Genomic DNA, 15,301 nt, shown 5'->3' with positions numbered 1-15,301 from the left:
GCGACTGTACAAAGCAGTTCAAAGCGAACATCACAAGGCTGCCTGAAAATCATTCAATCTGCTTGTGACTTACTTTCAAAAGAAGTGACAAATATTAGTTTAAAGCTGCTGTAAATCATGAATGAATTAGATATACTTCGCTCCATGGTTTGTTGGAGACACAACCTTAGCAGTTTTGCTTCTACTGCAGTGCATTTGAAATCAGATAATCAAGATGTCAATGAAATGCTGTCTTTAAGTTAATTTATGCAGTATTACAAAAATGTTGCTTTTACTCTTTACAAATTACAGCCATTTCTATTTATAGTCTACCATTTGAAGAGGCTTAGAAATAACTGTACTAACTAATTAGAAATATATAGATTGGATTCAAATCCTTTGCAGTCAATGACTGCCTGAAGTCTCTCTCTCTTGAGAGGTTCTGCCAGGTCTTTACTGTAGACACCTTCAGTTGATGCTTATTTGTGGGTCTCTCTGCCATGAGTTTTATCCGTAGTAACTGAAAGACATGCTCTATTAGGCTGGGATCAGGTGGCTGACTTGGCCATTGAAGAATATCCAATTTCTATGTATTAAAAAAACTCTTTGGCTCATTATCCATTTGCAGTGTGAACCTATTTCTGGTCAGTTTTGCAGCATTTGTCTGAATCTGGGCTGAGAGTAAAGCCTTGTCCACTTCACAGTTCACCCTCTTGCTTCTGGCACCAACCACATCATCAATAAACATTAGCTCCACTGGTAGTTATACATGGCCATGCTATAACATTGGCTCCATCATGTTTAAGCACTTTTAGATGTTTTCTGGGAAATCTGATCTTCTTTTTCTTGAGTTATAACCTGTGGTTTGCACCTTGACACCTGCTTCTTAAAGAGCACTCTTGACTTGGTTAGATGTTATGAGGCTGTTTTTTTTTTAAACTGAAATAATTATCTGCATCATGCACTTGTATGCACTTGTGTATTCTGTGATCTTTTAGGACTTTTGGTGTTGGTGAGCAGGCCAGTTCATTCCTTTTTAAGAATGTGCCAGATTTTTGATTTGGTCACTAAGAAAGTTTTTGCTTTTGTTAGTAGGGATGGGAATTGAGAAGGTTACCAGTTCAGTTCCTTGGAATTGTTAGTCTCCTTGGGTATTGATCCCGCTTATCGGTTCCATTTGCACTTGCAGTACAATCAGCTGACTTTAGTTTGTGTGCTGTAGGAGGGAAAACAGTGGTGCAGTCTACAGCATGGATATGGAGATGTTGTTATTGCACAAAGAAGAAGAGCGGAATGGTAAAGTGCAAACTGCTTCCAGAATAGAAACAATATCATTATGCTGCCGTTACAACTTCGGCTCTTTGCAAGCATGCTCACCTATGCTAACGCTAAGCTAGTCGAGAACTGAGAGTAATGTTAAAGCTGAGCGAATGCTCTCCCAGCCCAGCAGCCAGACTCTGGACTTCAACAGGTAACAAACTGACGAGCAGTCAGGCTGCTGCCTCTGTTTCTACCTGTTCTTGTTTCTGAAGTAGAATCAGCGTGGCGATAGCTTTGAAGTGTCTATGTGCTGGTTTTCATCTGTGCTTTGTGTTGTCAGCTTTATGTTCTTACCTAAAAACTAAGAGAAAGATCACATGTGTGTCCTCATTAGGATAGGGATTTGTGTTGGTGTGTGGGACTGTAACCTACTGATTTATAGTGTTAAATGCTAATTATGAGACAATGTTTTTCATGTAATTTTGCAGAAAAATGCAAAAGGAATAATTAAGTAATGTACTGGAATACTTTTAAGAAAAGTGTTCTGTGTAAATTTTGTGTAGTAACTTTTTTTGAGTAATGACCCCAACACTGACCACAACAAAGAGGAAAAATACCTCCTACACACACAATCATTTGACCACACAGCATGCAATTAATGTGCAGAATGTAATGTCTTTGACATGTGATGGTGGTGACTCCCAGTGAACGCAATGAGAATCCAGTGAAAATCAATAATGAATCAAATCGATAAGTGATATCGATAATGAAATCGGAATCGCTAAATCCTTATCAGTTCCCATTCGTAGTTGTCGGGTTTTGTTATTAGCCCAATAATGGCCCCTCTCTCTGGAGCTAACATCTTTTTAGGCCCCTAATTGAAAATTACAGTAAAAAGCTATAAAACACAAATTCAACCATTCAACCATCAGCTTCACATATTAGGTGGTTTAATATCAAACTAATAAGAACAGGCCTCATCTGACGATAAAACTGATTGTCTGTCAATTTTCCATTTACTTTCAAGCCAAAATCGTGGGACTGTGTATAAAATTTGTTTATAATAGGGAGACGCAGGAGGCACCGGATAAAACTGTATTATCCGGATTATTGCATTATAATGGAGATATTTGTGCTCTGCAGGTTCCTTGCATCTTGTTGCCTGCTCAATTCTCTCCAGCTTGTGTCAGTTCCTCTACCTTTGCTTCACTGCCTGTAACCCCGAATCAATGAAAGTCACTGGCTAGCAAGTTAAAAAGTTGAAAGTGGAAAACACTGTTTTGTTAAAGAGCAATAGTCTCTTGCTGGTGATTAGAAAGAACGCAGAATGGTGACTTAGTCACCATTAGTCAGTAATCCTAGACTCCCGTGGTAAAATAAACATTTAAACACCATTGCTAAACATTTTTACAGCATTTTACAACACCAACCTCTCTTTTCTGTCCTCAAATATACAACTTATATTTGTAACTGATGCATTGTTGCTTAAAGGTGCAGAATTTATTATTAGCTCCAGCAGCTAGAAGCCTGCATCGCAAAATGAAGAGAAAAGGATCAAACTCAATATCAGGGGATTCTAACTGTTGAAAAATTGGCTTCGTTCCTAAAGGATAACTTTTGAAAGGTTGGATACACCAACAAGCTATCACTTGCATTATATTCTTATGTAGATATCTGCATGTTTCAGAGTGCATGTACCAGAATTGTTAAGTAACTTTTTACACAACTGAGTTCGGCGCATTTGTATTTGTTCTGGTGGCGAATGCTCATTTATTGTTTTGTGGCTGATCGACTTCCAAGGTGCAAAGACAGTTACCTTGAAGTGCAACACCTGAGTGTTTGTTATTTAGCGGAGGCATTTATAGTGTATGCAAGGAGCTGAGGACGTCAGACAACACTTTATCAACTGAAAAAATTGAGTGTCCTCAAGAATAAGGATTGGCCTAAATGTTCTGCATTTTATTACGGTCTACAAATGGTACATAGTATGCACTGGAGAATGACTCGGCATCGAAATGTAAAGGTTTGCAGCTGCTGTTCATCCACCATCTAAATGTGCTATTATTATGTAAATGCGTGCATCTTACCAGATCTGTAGAGTAGTCAAAGTGCAGCAGAGCAGAACCGAGTTTGAATGAGTTTGGAGTTTGGTATTCGTCCATGCTGGGAAATCACAAATGGAAAAAATGAACCTTGTGCCTTTTGACATTGTGCCATATCAAGCTCCTGATCATTCGAACTTCAAACTTGAGTCCAGCTTTGATTCCTGCTCCTTCCACAAGGTCGCCCTGAGTAGGAGGAAAATATTACAATGCAGCTTGCTTGATTAGCATAACTTTTGGACTAAAGCAGAGAAACACTTATACATTCCCCATTGGAAAAAAAAAACCTCTACCCTCTGCACAATTTTCTTGTTTATTACATTTTATTTTTACGATTTTACATGGGCTTTATAGTTTTGACACCTTTGTTAGCCATGCGATAGTAGCATTCTTTACATCTCTGAACTGTGTTTTGATCAATCAATACTTTTACCTGGTAATATACTCTGAATAAATCACTTTTTGTGGGCCACAGTAGATTAGAAGTGACACTCATTCATTAATGACAGATCTTCAAAGTACTGAGTGGGATAAAGAATAGAAGGGTAAAGTGTTTTGAAAGCTCATTATTAATTTCAAGGCCTGGAGCAAGTGCCAAGCCCTTTCAAATTAATAACCCTTATGTTAACCTCTACTAAACTTTAATTGAATGTGGGACGAAGAACTCAAAGTTCTGTGTAAAAAGTTCAAGTGCTTTTTAATTTTTTCAAATCCACTTCAGATCTGACAATATGGTTTTATTCAGATAAAAAAGTATAGAAAGAAAGCAGTGACTGAATGTGCCCTCCTTTATTTGAAAATTTGAAAAGAAACACAAACCATCAGTACAAGAAGGGCACTCATGTCCTATTCACTGTGTGACCGAAGCCCACACTACTTAATGCCGCTGGCTATTAATTAATATCTCTAAAGCCCATAAAGCCAAGGTTCTTCTTTGCATTATCAAGCCACGAGCTGCATTCAATCAGTTTTGCTAGTCACTCACATCATTACTAGTAGTAACGTTAGTAATCAAAATAAATTAAAGCATGCAGCTTAAAGCAGCCAGCAACAACTGAACTGCTCATTGGTGCCTATAAATATGAATACGGGTTTTTGCTTTATATATTTTGCAAAATATTGCAACCAGTCATGGTCATTGACTATATATAAAATATCGCTGTGGCTTCCAGATCTGAAAAGTAAAGTCAATTACTTTTCAGACAACTTCAGAGGCATGCAGAAGTTTTTTGAAGTTGCATTCTTTTTAATGGTCAGTAGGGGGCGACTCCTGTGGTTACAAACACAAAATTTGGTAGCACTGAAATCGTTTTCTCCTCTGATTTATGAAGTCGGTGATATGTTTTTAAGTTCTCAGGAACTAGTTTAAAGAACCAAAATTCCTCCGCAAGAATGTCAGAGACCAATGAAGTCATACTAAAAATTAAGCCTTGAGACCATCATCTAACAACAACCTGTGTTAAGGAAAAATATGACTTCCCTGACTAGTTTACAAGGTCGCAGGAGGTTGCTGGTAGTTGCTAGGTGAAAATGGCCACAAAGAGCTATATAGTGCTACACCAAAAACCTGCTGGGGATTGCTTCAGTCACTAACATGAGTCTTGTACAGCGAATTGCCGAGATTTTAAAATTGACCTCACACCTACAACAAGTTAAAGCTACAACAAAATAAAACAAAATGAACACAATTTTAATATTATTAATATTAATTATTATATATTATTATTATTATTATTAATAATAACAATAACAATAATAACAACATATCATGAATATATTACAACCTAAAAGAGGTTGTAGTCAACAGGAATTACAAAAAGTTTATAGATAAAATAAAGAAGTGACCTGTTTCGTATGACTACACTACTCTACTTACTGTGTATTCAACATTAACATCAATCCAGTCTTTTTTGCCCATTTTATATTTATTGCAATTCATACTGCCCTCTTGAAAAAAGACATTTTTAATCTCAGTTAGACTTTTTTTTTGCTTCTTGTTCCTTATCAACACTCAGCAGATCAGTCTGTCAGCAAACAATCACCATGCTTTTCTGAAGCTCAGTTTATACTTCAGCAGATCATCTTGACTGTGTCTACACACCTAAATGCATTGAGTTGTTGCAATGTGATTGGTTGATTCGATATTTTTGTTAACAAGCGGTTAAACAAGTTTACCTAATAAAGTGGTCAGTGAGTGTGTTTATTAGTACTAATGACTTCCTGTATAGTCATTTTTTGACAAAAGTAATCTTTCTCTTCTGCAATGTTACAACATGTTACCTTAACAACAACTGTTCGCCGTGTCTTTGCATCTCTCCTCTGCTGCTCTTCTGTAATCACATGGCAGCACTTCCCAGAGGTCAAAGTGTCATCTTGTGGACTGGAGATTGGAGACTGAGCTCTGTGTGTCTGTGGCAGCAGTGGTAGATGTGGGTAATGATGTGGATAAATGGATGCTGATGCTGTTCCCAACTCTGCTGCTCACAGCCAAACACGTCCCCTGGCAGAGAGAAGGAAATAACCCGAGGAGAATGGAAAGAGAGAAGAGGCGGTATAAGGAAACTACCTTTCATCTCCCTGTGTCAATTTCACCTGAGTTCTTCATGAGAATTAATCAAAGAAAAAGCGATCGAAGGATTTATAGCTGCTTGCATGCTCCAGCGCTCTTTTTCCTGTGCTGTTCAGTCATGAGTTTACTGCTCTCACAGCAGAAAATCATCCAAATGGAACACCAGAAGAATTTCTTGTTGATCTGGATGACAAATGTCTTTGGTCACTCTCTGACAACATTTTTACCCCAAAGAAGAAACTTAGTTCTCTTCGGTTTGGTAGCATGCTTCTTCTCTAAAATGGCATCTATTTAAAATAGTCAAAGTGATGTCTTGATGGTCTTTTGAGAGCATTTGATTAAGGCTTTTCGGTTCTTAGCATGATGGGTGAAATGAACCATGAATTGTGAGGACAAAAATTCTTCTCAATTTAGAAAGAAACAAAGATTTATCTTTACACGAGAAGCAGGTAATTGAGAGAGAGGGAGACATCTTTGCATACATTACAAGACCTTAACCATGTTAAAAGATCCATTTGAATCCTGCTGTTCTCTCACTTATATCGAGTTCAGTAAATGAGGTGAATGCACAAAGATGAGAATGTATTACCTGAATTAATACTAGGAAGCAAATCACCAAGTAAATTTCTTCAGACCACCAGGTGAGGTAACAGGTAAGTGGCTTGCTTACAGGAACTTCGTAGGGATTTCTGCCAAAGTAGAGAACATGTTAAAGTGGGCTAAGTCAGTATCATTATTGTAGCTTGAATTAGTTTGTAATCTTAACTGGTTAGCTTAATTGTTTGTCTTTCATTAACAGACTGCAGGTAAGAAGCGTGCAGGCACGTACAGGTGAGGTTAGTTTGGCCAACAGACTCCGGTAAGAGTAAATACTAGAAAACCTGATTTTCGCTGCAGAGGAGGGAACCATCTGGCAAAGTGTGAAGGTTTGAGCTGATCTTTTTATTGGGGGTTGGCCAACCAGCGTAAAGGTCATTACCACCACCTACTGGACTGGAGCACTTAACAGGGTTAGGAAAAGGAAGGGTTATGACAGGAAAAATAAGATTATTTCTATTATACCTGTTCTTGTCATAAAACTCATCATGTGGCCATAGATTTTGAGTCAGTCTTCAAGTGTTATATGCTTGATGAGTTGATGAGAAACAGGTGTGAAAGCCAGGGTTTCCAGAGGACACGAAAGTATGCTCGCGACCCGCCAGGACAGTGGCAGTTTAAAAGTAAAGCAACTTGGTTGACCTTTAAAGGAAAAAGCCATAAAAAAACTACAACAACCACAACTGTGTTTACAGGGAAATATGCACATAATCTGAGGACTGTACTGGAATGCAGAAATAATTTTTTATTTTATAATTTCATTATTGAAGAACTGTGACATTCACATGGTTTGCCAAACAGAATCTCAGCTTAGTACGTTAAACCACTAGCGCCACATTTTTGTGACTTTTCTCCACGGGAAGTACTAGTCAAAGGAAGTATGTCAAATCTAATTTTTTTTTAAGATAAAATGCCCTCAGTACTTCCATTATTTCCCTTAAAACCATTATTTTAAAGAAACTCTATAAAAACTACTAAAAAAAACCCCTCTGTGTTGTGCACTTCTAGTATACCATACTAGTAAAAAAAAGAACAGAAAAGAAACATTCAAACAAGCCAATTGCAAAGCAGCTGCAACAATGTAAGGATGCAAACAAAAGCAAAATGCACTGATTCACAAATCATTTAACTCTATGTTTAACTACAATAGGCCAAAGACAACAAAACACAATCTCAAATTACCATGTAATTCTTTCAGGTTTAAAAAAGAAAAGACTGTTATTAATCTTCTCTTCTCTCTTAATCACCTTCCAAAAAAAAAAAAAAGTCGATCAAAGCAACCTTTTCACCTCCAGGCAGGAAATACTGTTAATTCCACTTTCCTGCACAAGCACCTGTCACTCATCTCGTTGTGATTAAGGTGACATCTTTAGCCTGAGGCAGAGGCGATTAGACGCCATGAAGACTGGAAGAGGAGGAGTGGCTGGTTAAAGTTTGATCTGCAGTACAACTTTGAAAGCTGCCTTTAATGAGGTCTCATCAAATTTAATTTCTATTTTGGGGGTTTCTTCCTTTTATAGGCCATTAATGTTTGCCATGCAGATCATATACATCTCCTAAAGCAGAGAAACATCAAAGAAATATTACATTTGAAGTAATTTGCACCAATACAGCTGCCTAATATTGTGTAGGTGCAATATTGTGTAGGGTGGCAGTTTGGACTCTCCACAGATGGTCTGTTATCGCGCATCTCGGGGATGTTTTACTAGATTGGAGTTTGAAGGTTCGATCAATGCCTTGAGCTCTTTGTTATTTTCTTCAAGCTGTTCCTGGGGATTTTTTTTTCGCAGTGTTGTGTTCAGTCCTTGTCCTAAAAGGGTAGGTCCCTGCTGTCAGTGAATGCCTTGGTTGGTCTGAAACACTGTTTAAGTGAGAAGTCAAAGTGTCTGATTCATCTATTGCATCTGTGGTTTTAATGTTATGCCTTATCATACAATAAATATGACCTGAGTTTAACTATTACATGACTTTTGTCCTATTGACTTCTTTGTGTATCTTCTAAACGCACTCTCTTCCCAGGGCATCAAATTTGCTGCGCTTGTTGCCACAGAGAAACGTTCAAGGTTTCCTTTGGCATTGGTACCTTGATGCACTCTTCACAGGATGCTGCGTGCTAACAGCTTTGTCATAAAGTAGCAAATGATCATGATATGGACTCAAATGTGCTTTACAAAATTTAGCCGGTATGTTGAGAATACAAATATGTAACTATAAATAAATATGACAAGTATTTCGGAACAAGCATATGAGACCCATGTCAACATTTTCTGTGCGTCACAGCACCATAGCCAAAGAAAACCTTGTGCAAATATCTAAGATAGCCAGCAGCTTTGTCACAATGGCTGGATTTGAAACCTTGGGAATGAGAATAGGCTGCTCTTTCAAACATGTACACACACACCTTTTTTTAAACAGGTCATTTTCAGCCCTGTGCAGTAAAGCAGCTCTTCCATCCTGGACCACAACATATACCAGAGAGACAACAATGAAAACAAAGCCCGGCTCCCTCGTTCCTCTCTGTCTTTTGTATATGGAAACAGCTCCTCATCTCCCGTGCCCTTTTCCCTGGCTCTTCACCTTGTTCTCCTCAGTAGCTGTAGAAACAGATGGGCCACTTACACTATTGAATAGCCACTGCAACACTGTCATTGTGGTGCATGATGGTTTTTAGTTGTCTGCCCAATTAGCATATATGTAAAAGCTCTGATTGTTAACTTTTACATGAGGCAGTAATTAACACCAGTGAGCTTCATGTTCACATTTATTATGAAATCTGGACTTTGTGCCCTGAATCATTCCCAAAATTAATCAGAACATTACCTGACTGCATATATTAATGCCTCTTTAGATAGCTAAATAAAAAGTGTTATACTTATCAAAACCTTTCATAGTCTGGGCCAATCCACCGATCCATGTAAATGCAGAGTATTTGTCCAAAAGTTGCAAGGTTTTTGAATCAATCTCATAACCTTCAACTATCAAAACTAGTTTAATGTGTTACGCTGCATGTGTTAGGGTAATATCTGATAAGTGATTCAGAATATCAGATCTAATGAATTCACACCACCGTCGTGTTCCCTCATGACCTAGAAATGCCAGCAGCTGCAGTCATGGTTTATCCTTCATTTCCATCTGTTTGCATTTGCTTTTATGCACTTTGTGGCAATACTGTGTTACAAAACTGTACAGCTGACCAAATAATTTCATGTTTTTTACATTATGTAAAAAGTGTAAGATGAAATGATTTGCATGTTTTGTTTTTTTCTGCATTTCAGGCCACTAAGAGAGAATATTTAATCACTGGTTTCCTGTGTATCATTTCACAGAAAATTATAAATGGTGCAAAAGTTTAAGCAAATCTTCAGAAATTTTAATGCGTTAGGGAAATTAGCATTAGACAGTCTAACCCTTTGATAATTCAAGCTGTGCCATCCGATAAATGTCACAGGGAGTACAGTGCACGTGCTAAAAGAGAACTTCCAGGTAGTGTTCCAAAAATAACAACCAGATGCAAGATGTCTGACATGCTCGAGAATATGACCTTGAACAAAAAATCGACAAAACTGAATCTGGTAGTATTTTGTTTTTATTTGTTTGTTATGGACTTCCTGGAATACTGGAATTTTGTTCATACCTTGAAGGTGTTTTTGTTTTATATTCTACAATGATTCCGAGAAATCATCCATCCATCCTACTTGCAGGGAAAGAAACATCTTTCCTCTCCCCGGCCACCTCCTCCAGCTCTTCAGGGGGGAACACAATGGCTTTCGATCCATAGGTCTGGATCATGGAGGCAGCAGTTTCAGCAGAGATACCCAGACCTCCCTCTGGGGTTTCCTCCCAGTGGAACATGCTTGGAGCATCTTACCTAGGAGGCGCCCAGGATGTGTCCTGGTCAGATGCCCGAACCACGTCAACTGACTGCTGGCTTTACAATCCCCCTTCAGAGGAAGTTCATTTCTCTCTCTATCATGTTTTGTAATCACTGCTCAGGCTTTGTGACCACACATGAGGGTAGAAATGTAGATTGACCAGTATATATACAGCTTTGCTTTTACGTTGAGCTCTCTCTTCACAACAGATCAGTAGAAAGTCTACATTGTAGGTGACGTTGTACCCGTCTATTGGTCTATCTCCCTCTCCACTCTCCCTTATGAACAAGCTCTTGAGATACTTGGGGTAGCAACTTTCTTATCCAGGGTGGACACTCCACTTCACTGACAAGGAACCATGACCTCAGATTTTGAGGTGTTAATTCTGATCCGCAAACCACCTGAGTGTGAACTGGTCAGCATTTGACAAAGGCAGCAAAACCAGAAAGCTATCATCAGAAAGAAGAGATAAGATCCTGAAACACTGAACCACACACCCTCCATTCCTGAGCCCTGGCTACAGAGTCTGACGTATTGCTGGCAGTGCAGACCGAGCTTTCACAGTGCTTGTACAGGAACCATACAGCCCTCAACAATGGGGCAGATACGCCATACTCCCAAAGCAACCTCCATAGGACACTCCAACATATGTAGTCAAGTCCACAAAACACATGGAGACTGGATGGGTAAACTCCCACACACCTTCAAATATCCTTGAGAGGATAAAAAGCGGGTCTAATGTTACATGACCAGGATGAAAACTACATTTTTCTTTCAAATCCAAGGTTAGACAAAAGGATGGACTCTCTTCCCCAGTACCCTGGCACTGACCTTCCCAGGGAGGCCCATAGGTGTGAAGTTGGAATACACCGCCTGGTCACACTTCCTGAAAAAAGGAACAACTAGCTCAGTCTGCTTGTTTACTTTCTAACACACAAGTTAAGTGAACTCCAACACTGACAAAGCAATAAATCAAAAATATTGATCATGCAGTGACCTGTCACAAGTGATTTTAATATTCTAACGACAGGATCTGCTGTTTTAAATTCCAATTCACAGCGCACACAGAATTATGCCTGTTCGCATATTGTTGGAAGTTTTTTGTGCAAAAACACTGTTTTATGCAGGGCTGTTGCTGAATGCATCAACTCTGCATCTGCTTTTTGATACTCTGGTATTTAAATTGTTTTCTCATGGATTTTGTTTCTATGTATGCAATTTAATCTCTTCTCTTCCAAGAAACAGGGCAGGTGCCTCCAACCAGCAATCATTTAAAAATGTTAGTCTTTTCAAGACAACTGTAATAAAAGGCAGCGGCAGTGTGAAATATGCAGGCTTTCATAGTTGAGAGCCTCATTTGTATGTTGACTGCAAGAACCTAGACCACTCTGAGGGGGCAGACCTAGTTATTTGGTCACTGTGCTAACCTCAATAGGCTCCAAGCCTAACAGAAGCACTACACATATTCCCGTCCTCATAAAAGATTTGTAAACCCAGCCGTGGAGGATTTCCAAACTAGACTGTATTGTTTGTATAATGCTCATATTCCTACCCTTGCACAGAATGTTAACATAATACTGCAAGCTGTTAATAATGGAATAGTATGAAATCTCATCACCTCCATGAATTCAGTGTGTAAACAATGTGTCATATTGCTACCAGTGGCCAGAAACTACAAATTTCCAAACTAATCAAAGTTCTTTTGGGAGTTCTTGCACATTTCCAAGAGTTTTTCCAACATATAGACATGTCATGCATTCTGGGTTTGCTCAGCAACCGAATGTGGTTCCGGTTTTATGGCTATTTCTTATTGTATAAGTACTCGTCTGTACATACCAGGCAAATACTACCACATCAAATAATCATTGAAAGACAGCTTTTATTGTACACCTAGACCTTGTTCCTGTGTACAGGTATTTTGTGTATCTGATATAGGTAGCTTTTTTCTGTGTTTTGGCCTTTTGTGCACAAATAAACAGCGTTTTACATCCCTGAAGTGGAGCTTTTGAAAAATTATTTCTGTGTTCAGATGTGGAAAACAAAGATTATGTCTTGCAATGCCTCTATCTCATTTTTTGATGTCAGATTTTGTACCATGTTATTGCTTGCAGGCTATTGCTTGTTATACTAGAGCTTTTGCAATGGTTTTGACAGGACTTTTATGGTGGGATTTCATGTGGACTGAGATATTTTGTCAACATAAAAGCTGAAAATCCTCTTTTTTAAAAATACCTGTGTAGTTGCAGACGTAGCCCTAGTTTTTGGTTCATAAATACTTCAAAAGTTTGTCTTAAATCGCTTAAATTCTTGAATGTTGCCTGGATGTCATTGCTAAACTTTTCAGGGAGAGAAGAATGCAAAAATTGTTTGTTTTCTTTTTAACCATCAGTATAAAAAAAATGAATACTGATCTTGATTGAAAAATGAGTAAGAACATCACAAAAGGTATACAGAGGCTTGCAAAAGTATTCGGCCCCCTTGAACTTTTCCACATTTTGTCACATTACAGCCACAAACATGAATCAGTTTTATTGGAATTCCAGGTGAAAGACCAATACAAAGTGGTGCACACGTGAGAAGTGGAACGAAAATCATACATGATTCCAAACATTTTTTTACAAATAAATAACTGAAAAGTGGGCTGTGTGTAATTATTCAGCCCCCTGAGTCAATCAATCATATGTCACTGGATTCCAAAAAAACATTTTTTTTAAAAAATGTACCTTTGATGTCTTATTGTACTAATCTGATCAATATTTCTTCATCTGTTTGAATGGACTTTTAACATGGAGATAATGTAATGGTTTCAACCGTGTTTGCTGGGTATAACGTCCTCGCTGTTCCACCCTTGTTGTCAGTGTTGATTTTCCTGATAGACTTTGTGTTGCCTCTTCAGTCTGTTTGCCCTTCATTCCTGTTTAGTGTTTCTCTTTTCACCTTTTATTTCTGAAACTTTTGCTTTAACCAGTAAAGGCTCATCTTTTAATCTGAATTTTCATCTTGCCTACACGCCTTACATTTTGGTTCACCCTACACTAATCCATGACACATAACGCTGTCGTTTAGAGAATCTTGGATGAAAAGAGAAAGAACAAAAAGAACGTTTTTTTTCTATATTTTTGTTCAGATCACTCATCAATACCGAATAAGTTCATCTTGATTATTTACTACTTAAATGTACAATATTTACATCTCTACCTAAGCCATTGGTCTCTCTAATCACTGAAAGCCAACCACTCAATTAGCACCTAAGCATTTCTTTAATAAGTGTGTCAGTGAATCTGGGAATAATTTAATTCACTTAAAAAACTAAAAACCTGTTGAATTATGATCAAGACTTACTTGAGTATTGTGTTTTTTCTTTAGCTTGCAAGCATCTCCCCCCTTTTATTTCATCCCTTAAATATTTTCAGCTTTCTTCAGTGTCTTCGCTAACAAAGGCCATCATTCCTCCAGTTTAAAATAGAGTCACACCAGAGTGACAGAATGTGGGCGTTTAGTGGCTGCACTGGTTTGATTTCTGCTTCACCAAACCAGACACCGTCAGACAAAAACTGTCTTGTTTTCCTAAAATGTGCGTTTGACTGATATTCACTTCACTTGTGAATCGCCCTGGTTTAGCTTTGCGAAAACGTCAGGTTTAGAAGTGAAAAAGGTTTTGGTTGCCACACCAGGTTTCCTTTGATTCTGACTCGCAAGTTAAAGCTTTGATGATTTTCTTTGAATGTCAGCAAACCTCATGCTGGCAGATTTTCCTCATCTCTCACACACATATTCAAAGAAACAGGCTTTTGCACATAAATGAAATGCTTTCTAAAAAAAAAAATGTGTTTCACTTGAAGCAATTCATAAACGGTACAAATTTCCCCAAATCATTTGAAAATTCTTTAAAGGTTTAGAGCAGTTTGGTGGTAGTTTTTGATTCAAATTTAAACTTAAAGTGGGAAATATTTATAACAAGTTCAGGCATAAAGTAATATTTTTAATCATACATTAAAAAATTACATTATTATTAATTCAGACTTGAAAAGAAGTTCCTGACTATGTTCATAAAGTTTAAATAAAGTTATTTTTTAATTAGGGAGCCACCAAAAGTGCTGGGAACAGGTCCTGTATTTAAGTTTTGATAAATTTTATATGAAGCAAATTTCATTAAATTATCTAATTTTGTCTAATTAATAATTCATTTTCCTACTGAAGAGCACCTGTTGGCAAGGTTACTTTAGAAATCAAAGGAAGAGTGAAAGAGACAAAGACATGAGAGAGCGGGGGAGCAAAAACACCCGTTCCCTGCATAATAAGTAGAAGAGTCGTTTTTATGACAGTCCTCGGCAGGAAAAAACAACATTATTAGTATCTTGTGTAAATGCATGAAAGTCTTGATACTGATATAGTAGTATAGTACTGATGATACTAGTATCTGTACATGATGTCAGCTTTTGTGAAATGAGATGGAAACTGAGGCGTACCCTGTAACTATAAATAAACTTTGTCACTTAAGATAAAGTGTTTTTCAAATATAAGTATTGTTGTTCTTGATGCCCCAGTGTAGTCTCCCCTGTCTCTTTGTTTCTGTGCAGGTCCCTTCAGGTGGAGTGCATCAGTGCACCTTGGAGCACCTGTCCATTCTCCCTGCACCATCGTTGGCTGGCTTCTTGATTAGGTTTGGCCCAACTGATAAGACTGACTCACTCTGTGTGTTTTTTAGATAAAGATTTATACTTTACTTTCAAATCCATGCCTCTCCTGTCATTTTTTATGTCTAATGAGTCGGTCCATGACAAGAAGAAAGGTAGAGATGCATCATCTTTATACTAACTTGCCTTATAGTTAATTGGCAATGCTTTTGGAGAGATTCTGTGTGTGTGTGTGTGTGTGTGTGTGTGGGGGGGGGTGTGTGAGAGTGTGTGAGAGAGAGAGAG

The 15,301-nt window shown here is 38.0% G+C and overlaps 1 long non-coding RNA gene across 2 annotated transcripts in view; it reads right to left on the bottom strand.

Annotated features, from left to right (window-relative positions):
- The window catches only part of LOC120441917, a 30,597-nt gene extending 23,787 nt beyond the window's left edge, over positions 1–6,810 (bottom strand). The window contains exons 1-4 of one of the 2 annotated variants that reach the window (XR_005614378.1): positions 6,740–6,810; positions 6,500–6,599; positions 5,622–5,841; positions 3,327–3,527 (exon numbers count right to left, since the gene is read on the bottom strand). This is a non-coding gene — a long non-coding RNA (uncharacterized LOC120441917). The remainder of the gene's footprint in view (positions 1–3,326; positions 3,528–5,621; positions 5,842–6,499; positions 6,600–6,739) is intronic. The other variant, XR_005614379.1, reaches the window with a different exon arrangement.
- Positions 6,811–15,301: the final 8,491 nt, after the last annotated feature.

Source organism: Oreochromis aureus, linkage group 9 (assembly GCF_013358895.1).
Source record: "Oreochromis aureus strain Israel breed Guangdong linkage group 9, ZZ_aureus, whole genome shotgun sequence".
Classification (NCBI taxonomy): Eukaryota; Metazoa; Chordata; class Actinopteri; order Cichliformes; family Cichlidae; genus Oreochromis; species Oreochromis aureus.
The sequence above is the reverse complement of the archived record's forward strand: the minus strand, read 5'-3'. Positions and strand labels throughout refer to the sequence as shown.